Below are 8,507 nucleotides of genomic sequence, written 5' to 3' on the forward strand. Positions count from 1 at the left end.
TCCGCAGCTGAGCCCCGCTCGGCTCCACCCCAGGCTCCATCGCCTGCTCTATCGCTGGCCCCCGATCCGGCTCCCGTTCCCACTCCCGGCCCGGTGTGCTCAGCTTGCTCGGGGCGTCTCCCTACTGAAGAATTATGTTGCATAAAGCAGGCGCCACCATCTTGAACTGGCAGTGAACTTTGCTTTCTACATATAAATACAGATAGCAATCACACCCCAATCAGCGCAGAGGCTTCAGGGCATCATCTCAGCAACTCTAACTTTCCCATTACGATAATGTGATTTTCACTCAGTCTATAATATCAACAGCCATGAATAAAGCAACTGGCTCTTTCTGTCTCTCTCTTCCCTCCCCGCTTTCTCTGCCTCTCTCCCACCCACCTCAGTGTTTCTTTTCCTCCACACCCTCCTCTTCTGTCTCTCTGCAACCCCTCCTGGTGATCTCTGAGTCTCTGAGCACCTCCGCCTTCCTCTCCCACTACGTCTTTCTCCCCCTCATCCTCTGGGACTCACATTCCCTAAATACTAATGGCAGGGATTTGCTGTGCCCCATGGCTCAGTTAAGTTCTGCTCCCCAGCTCTGCCATCATCTGCCTTTGCCTGAAGGTGAGAAACTGCGGAGTGGGGGTGGGGTGGCCAGCTAGGCTTTCTGGGAGGGTGAGGAGCAGGGAGGCGACTCTGCTCCTTCCCTTCTCTCTCCCTCTTTCCTTAGGTACCAGGAGGGCTCTCTGCTAGGATTCCCACCAAGAATGCCAAAGCCAGAGGCTTAGGGACCAAAGGACCCAGAAGGGAGATCTGAAAAATTCCTGCTTAGGGGCAGGTCCTGGAGGCTCTGATTTTTCTGAGTATTGAGGGACCTAAATTCAACCAGATTCCAAATGCCAGAAGATTGTGAGTAGATACAGCTGGTGAGAGGGTGCTCTGGAGACGCCTGCAGAAAAGAGAGGAAACTGGCCCAGCGTCCTAGGGACACTTCTGAGTACGGCTCGGTCCTGAGCCTGAGGGCAGTCCAGACTGGAACTGCCTTTGCCAGGACATGTAAAGGCCCGCAGATCCTTGATCAAGGTGTCAGCCACTTTGTTGGAGCTCCTGGAAAGGGCTTCTCTTTCCTTCATGGACATTCTCCAGGTTGGTAGTGGTGCTGGCGGGGGAATTTTCTGTGCCTTTGGTCATTCATGTATCTATGCCCCCTGAGTTTGTATGCCAGTTCTTTTAAACTAGCATTGGGATCGTGGACAGTGCTCTTAACTTCTCTAAGCCTCAGTGTCCTCTTCTATAAAACGGGCATAATAATATACCTACTGAACAAAATAATATATGTCACAGTGCTCAGCACATTGTTAAATGTTCAATAACTGTTAGCAATTATTACTATCAGCAATTATTGAATAATCATCTGCTATGTCTGTGACACAGGGCACCATGGAGGTTAGGAGCCTGGGGTTTGGAGACAGATGATCTGAGTTTGAATCCTGCTTAGCGCTTATTAGCTTTGTGGTCTTGGAAAAGTCACAGCCTCTCTGAGACTCAGTTTCCTCATCTGTAACAGGAATAATAATAGTCCCTACTTCATAGGGTTGTTGTGAGGGTTACTCAGGCACATCTGATGCTTGGCACGGTGTTGATATGTGACACGAGCTCTCGAATATTCCCAATTAAGGGTCAGTCACTGTGGATCCAGCCATGAGTAAGGCCAACACTGTCCTGGCTGTCCTGGAGACCACACTCTCCCTGTGGGTTATAGTCTGGGCCCCTGGCATTTTCTAAGGCAAGTGTCCACTAATGGCCTTGTCTTTTCACTCCTGTGGAGGATGAGGACTTGCTTCAATTTCCCTGGCTATAAGAACTGCAACCTTTTCAGTTGCCCTCCTTTCTGAGGTTGGAGCTAGGACTCCTGCCCAGCCCCTTTCCTGGATGAGAAGAGAAGGTGACCCTTGAATGTGCTCTCTTAGGCAGGGGAGACAAATTAGAATCACATCCTCAGTCTGTCCATTTCTGTAGCTCTAAGTGTTTGGGGGTCAGTTTGCTTGCTTACTTTTAGTTTCTCTTGGTTTCTCTCTGAAGGCTGCTTTGGAGCCATTCCAAGCTGATTTCATGTGAAAGAGGAGAAAGAAGACTCTACACACCTCAGCTGGGCCAGGAGGGGCCTCGGGAGTGTGGCAGTGAGAGCTCGCAGCTCTGGGGCCTAGAGAGCCAGTATCACTGAGGCGGACTCAGGGAGGAAGCTAGGGGTAGCATGGCTGGCAAGTGGCAGGTTTGGGTCTCTTCCCTAATACTTAGCCTCTCTCCCCTGGCTTCAGGAGGAAAGAAGCTACCCTTCAAAATCCAGAGCCATAAGCCAACATTTTTTTTTTTTTTAAGACAGATTCTCGCTCTGTCACCCAGCCTGGAGTACAGTGGTACGATCTCGGCTCACTGCAACCTCCACCTCCCAGGTTCAAGTGATTCTCCTGCCTCAGCTACACGAGGGACTATAGGCTTGTGCCACTATGTCCAGCTAATTTTTGTATTTTTAGTAGAGACCATGTTTCGCCATGTTGGCCGGGCTGGTCTCAAACTCCTGACCTCAGGTGATCCACCCGCCTGGGCCCCCAAAAATGCTGGGATTACAGGCATAAGCCACCGTACCCAGCCAACCAACACATTATTAACCAAGTGCTGTAGCTAAGGGAACTGAATCTCCTGTAAACTCATGACAGAATGCGGAGTCTGGTCTCCTCCCTATGCCTAACTCCACTGCTCACAGACAGGGTCCATGCCTTCCAGGTGATCATTGCCCAATATTGGGGGACAGGCATGAGAACATGGAAGTGAAGCAGAGTGAGAGACACTTATAGAGGTAACTACAGGGTGCAGCAGCGCAGAGAAAGAGTGGTCATTTCAGTCTGAAGAGCCAGGTGACACTTCATAGAGGAGATGGCGCTCCAGTTAACATAAATATGGGCAAAATGGGATGGGCAAAGAAAAGGAAAGGCATTCAAGCAGGGGGAATAGCATGTTCAAAAGCCTTGAGGTGTGGAACAGCCTGGCACATCTGGAGAACTCCACTGAAGTACAGAGGAGGGCGTAGGGAGGGTACATTGGGAGAGAGGCCAGCAGAAGGAGAAAGAGAGTAAAGGGCTGTGCCAAGGAGTTAGGCTGTCACCCTGTGAGCTGGGGGCCACTGAAGGGCTTTCACATGGAGTGATCTGCATTTCAGAAAAATAGCTCTGAGGATGATACAGAGAATGGGGGAAGGGTGCAACCGGAAACATTGGAGACCAGGAGACCAGGGAGGAGGTTTTTTTTTTCCCCAGGCTGGAGTGCAATGGTAGGATCTCAGCTCACTGCAACTTCCGCCTCCTGGATTCAAGATATTCTCCTCTCTCAGCCTCCTGAGTAGCTGGAATTACAGGCGTCCACCACCAGGCCTGCCTAATTTTTTGTATTTTTGGTAGAAACAGGGTTTCACCATGTTGGCCAGGCTGGTCTTGAACTCCTGACCTCAGATGATCCACCTGCCTCAGCCTCCCAGAGTGCTGGGATTACAGATGTAAGCCACTGTGCCTGACCTTTTTTTTTTTTTTTTTTTTTGATGTGGAGTCTTGCTCTGTGGCCCAGGCTGGAGTGCAATGACACGATCTTGGCTCACTGCAACCTCTGCCTCCTAGGTTCAAGCGATTCTCCTGCCTCAGCCTCCTGAGTAGCTGGGATTACAGGCATGCACCACCATGCCTGGCTAATTTTTGTATTTTTAGTAGAGACAGGGTTTCACCATGTTGGCCAGACTGGTCTCAAACTTCTGACCTCCGGTGATCCACCCCCCTTAGCCTCCCAAAGTGTTGGGATTACAGGTATAAGTCACCACACCCAGCCAAGGGAGACGGTTCTTACAACTGTGCAGGCAAGAGACATGGAGGACCCAAGTTATGGCAACGGTGGTGGGAACACTGAGGAGTGACAGACTAGATAAGGCCTCTGAAAGAATGGACAGGATTTTGTGCTTGATTGGATGTGGGAGCTGACTGAGGAGAAGACTCCTGGATGGCCACCTGGACGAATGGTGGGATGATGACAGAGATGGAGAATAGAAGTGGTGGAATAGATTTGGGGAGAGTGAAGAAATACTAAGATCTGATTGAGACACGTACTTTGAGAGTCTGGGGTATAACTCAATAAAGATATCCAGGAGATTAAGAGAATTGAAGAACTTTATCTCCGTACACCTGAAGTCTGGTAGGGAGTTGGAAATACATGTGTGGCATTCAGAAGAGTTTTGGGCTGGGTGCAGTGGCTCATGCCTGTAATCCCAACACTTTGGGAGACCAAGGCGAGTGGATCACTTGAAGTCAGGAGCTCGAGACTAGCCTGGCCAACATAGTGAAACTCTGTCTTTATTAAAAATACAAAAAAAAATTAGCCCAGTGTGGTGGTGCGTGCCTGTAGTTCCAGCTACTGGGGAAGCTGAGGCAGGAGAATTGCTTGAATCCGGGAGGCAGAGGTTGCAGTGAGCGGAGATCCCGCCACTGCACTCCAGCCTGGGTGACAGAGTGAAACTCTGTCTCAAAAAAAAAAAAAAGTTTAGTCAGGGTATGTGGATTTGAGGGTTGCTAGCAGATAGATGGTAATTAAGGCCATGGGAAGGAGGTTGTTTACTTGGGAAAGACAAGTTTGAAGAGGCTTAAGAGTAGAGGTCTTAGGGAATGTCCACATTTAAAGGAGTGATTCTCAACCTTAGTAGCACATTTGGATGAAATGGGGAGCTTGAAAAACACCAGTGTTGGCAGGGGACAGTGGCTCACACCTGTAATCCCAGCACTTTGGGAGGCTGAGGCGGGTGGATCACGAGGTCAGGAGCTCGAGACCATCTTGGCTAACAGGGTGAAACCCCGTCTCTACTAAAAATACCAAAAAATTAGCCAGGTGTGGTGGCGGGCACTTATAGTCCCAGCTACTCAGGAGGCGGAGGCAGGAGAATGGCGTGAACTCGGGAGGTGGAGCTTGCAGTGAGCCGAGATGGCACCACTGCACTCCAGCCTGGGCGACAGAGCTCCGTCTCAAAAAAAAAAAAAAAAGGAAAAAGAAAAACACTGGTGTGTGGGCTCCTCCCCAGGCCAACTAAATCTGAATCTCTGGGAGTGAGCTATAAAAGTCCTCATGCCTGTAATCCCAGCACTTTGGGAGGCTGAGGCAGGTGGATCACAAGGTCAGGAGATCTAGACCATCCTGGCTAACATGGTGAAACCCCGTCTCTACTAAAAATACAAAAAAAAAAAAAAAAAAAAAAAAAGCTGGGCGTGGTGATGGGCGCCTGAGGCAGGAGGATGGTGTGAGCCTGGGAGGCGGAGCTTGCAGTGAGCCGAGATCACACCACTGTACTCCAGCCTGGGTGACAGCGCGAGACTCCGTCTAAATAAATAAATAAGCCCTTCAGGTGATTCTAACATGGCATTGGGGTTGAGAATCAAAGACTTGCAGGGAAGCAGGGCACGGTGGCTCATGCCTATAATCCCAACACTTTGGGAAGCCAAGGCGGGCAGATCACTTGAGCCCAGGAGACCAGCCTGGGCAACATGGTGAAACTCCATCTCTACCAAAAATACAAAAAAAAAAAAAAAAAAAAAAAGAAAAAAGAAAGAAAGAAAAAACTTAGCCAGGTGTGGTGCCACATGCCTGTAGTTCCAGCTACTGGGGAGGCTGAGGTGTGAGAATCGCTTGAACCTGGGAGGCAGAAGTTGCAGTGAGCCAAGATCTCACCACTGCATTCCAGCCTGGGCAACAGAGCAAGACCCTGCCTCAAAAAGAAGAAAAGAAAAGAAAAAGACTTGGAGGGAGGGCAGAGGACCTAGGCTAGCAAAGAAAACTGAGAAGGAATGTTCAGGAAGATAGGAAGAAAAACAGGAAAGAGAGGTGTTGTAGAGTAAAGAGAGGACAAAGTTTCAAGAAGAGAGAGTTCAAAAGCATCAAATGATGGAGAATAATAGTAGTTAACACCTACCCAGTACTTATCCTGGCTTTACGTGAATTCACTGAGTCTTCCTGAGACCCTGAGGCAGGTGTTATTATTGTTGCCATTTTGAACATAATAAAACTGAGGCACAGGGATGCTAAGTACTTGCCCTAACTCATACAACTAGTAAGCAGAAACCAGGCTTCCAGCCCAGGCAGGCCACTACCAAATGTGTGCTACACCACCTCTCTTGCAGAGGGCCAAGTGACATGCACACCGTTTGTGAGTTTTAGCGGTTAGGTGGTCAGTGTAGCCTTCCAATGGCCCAGCTCTCTTCTCCTTTCTCTTCTCCTCTCCTCCCTCCCCCGCTTCCTTCCTTCCTTCCTTCCTTCCTTCCTTCCTTCCTTCCTTCCTTTCTTTCTCTTTCCTTCTCTCTCTCTCTCCTCCCTCCCTCCCTCCCTCCCTCCCTTCCTTCCTTCCTTCCTTCCTTCCTTCCTTCCTTCCTTCCTTCCTTCCTTCCTTCCTTCATTCCTTCCTTCCTTCCTTCCTCTCTCTCAGTCTAGGTCCCTAAGGCAGCTTTCTTCACCTCCCTGGCCTTCTCCTGGTGACTGGGCTAAGTGGAGCTGGTTCTCCTCCCTTGCTCTTGGAGAGACAACAAAGTCCACCCTTAGGAGGTGGCCACAAGTGAGCCTGCATTCATCAGCCTGAGTGAGCAACCACCCTTTGAAGTCTCCAGAGTCTAGGAGGGTGGGGAGTTGGGAGGGGGGTGCAGAGGGAAAAGGATCTGATCCTCCTGGGAAGTTAAGTCTCCTGAGAAGTGATGCAGGGAGACTTTGAGGAGGAAAGAGACTGGAATCCACATTCACAGTAGAGGTAATGTGAGTGTGGCCTCCAGGCCCTGGAGCAGTGGTTCTCAACCAGGCTGCCTGTTAGAATTAAGGAGAGAGGAGTGTTAAAAATATACCAAAAGTGCCACCTCCAGAATAATTGGATCAGAATCTCTGGGAGTGGAGCCCAGGCACTGATGGTTTTTAAAAGTTCCCCAGCTGATTCTAATGTGTAGCCAGTGCTGAGAACAGCAGCCTGGAGAAAAAAGCTCTGAATAAGTATAAAAAGACCCCAGTTCTACACTCCAGCTTTGTCATTTCCTAGCTGGGTGGTCTTGGGCAACCCATCAGACGTCTTTGAGCCTCTCTTACTCATTTCTGTAAAATGGGCATAGTAATGTCCACCATACCTACCTTAAACAAATTATTCTGATGCTGAGGTAGACTTGGATGTGATGTATTTTGTTAATTATGAGGGTACTATGTGAAAGTAAGGTGGAATTAACTCATACAGACAAAAGGACAAATAAGCACATGTGTTCATTTTGCACAGGTAGACGCACTTGAGTACACACACCTCACACAGAGAGCTGCTGGTTGGATTTTGAAAGCAGAACTGTGGCTTTCTAGTCATGGTCCTTTATGTTTTTAGCCTTCAGAATATGCCATTAAAATATGGAAAGATGGTGTGTGTGTGTGTGTGTGTGTGTGTGTGTGTGTTTAAATGATTGTTAAAGTGCAGCATCCTTTGAGTCCGCCTGTCAGCCTATCAGAAACGTCATCTACAACCTTCACTGTTTGCAGTTTAATCTCCCCTGCCTCCCCGTGGGCCCTGTTCTGACATTTTAAACCCCATAAATGACAGTAGTGCTCTAAGCCATTTTGAAAAAAGCCAAGCATTTGGAAAAAAACATACGTAGAGACATCCCCCTAAATTCCCCTTTCCCTGAACACATGCTCACTCATGCTCATAAGTCGAATCGCACACACGTTCACACCCCTGCACTGGCCAATTTGAGAGAAGTCACAGATACCGGTGCTAGCCAACAAAGTGCACATGTGATGGCAGGACACAGATGCTTGGAAGCATGGCTGTGTTTCTGGCCCATGCATAAACTTCAGTGGACACACAGCAGGGACACCTTTCTTCTCTCATTCTCAAGTTCCAACCATTCTTCTGCTCCTTGGCTTTGAAAGGGAAGGAAAGAATCCAGCATACCTGGAAGGCTATCATGGGGAGCTGTTTCCTGTAATTTGGACTTAGAAACCAATAGGAGCTGGGCACGGTGGCTCATGCCCGTAATCCCAGCACTTTGGGAGGCGGAAGTGGGTGGATCATTTGAGGTCAGGAGTTTGAGACCAGCCTGACTAAGATGGTGAAACCCCGTCTCCACTAAAAATACAAAAATTAGCCAGGGGGTAGTGGTGCGCACCTGTAATCCCAGCTACTCAGGAGGCTGAGGCAGGAGAATTGCTTAAGCCTGGGAGGTGCAGGTTGCGGTGAGCCGAGATTGTGCCACTGTACTCCAGTCTGGGCAGCAGAGTGAGAAGACCCTGTCTCAAAAAAAAAAAAAAAAAGAAAAAGAAAGAAAGAAAAAAGAAAAAAAGAAACCAATGGGGTGACAAGGGAGCTTGAAGAGCCCCAAATCTTGGGGTTTAGTGCCAAGAAAGGATGTACATTAACAGGATCAAGGTTCTCAACCCTTGGAAAGCCCATGAGTAGAAGGGATAACATGCAAGTTGCACCCCAC

The 8,507-nt window shown here is 48.9% G+C and overlaps 1 long non-coding RNA gene across 1 annotated transcript; it reads right to left on the bottom strand.

Moving 5' to 3' along the window:
- Positions 1-686: 686 nt before the first annotated feature.
- On the bottom strand, positions 687-5,617 carry LOC144331300 (uncharacterized). The gene is made up of 2 exons (XR_013398338.1): positions 5,349-5,617; positions 687-2,374 (listed from the first exon to the last, which is right to left on the bottom strand). It is a non-coding gene; the product is annotated as an uncharacterized LOC144331300 (long non-coding RNA).
- Positions 5,618-8,507: the final 2,890 nt, after the last annotated feature.

Source organism: Macaca mulatta, chromosome 9, assembly GCF_049350105.2.
Source record: "Macaca mulatta isolate MMU2019108-1 chromosome 9, T2T-MMU8v2.0, whole genome shotgun sequence".
Lineage (NCBI taxonomy): Eukaryota > Metazoa > Chordata > Mammalia > Primates > Cercopithecidae > Macaca > Macaca mulatta.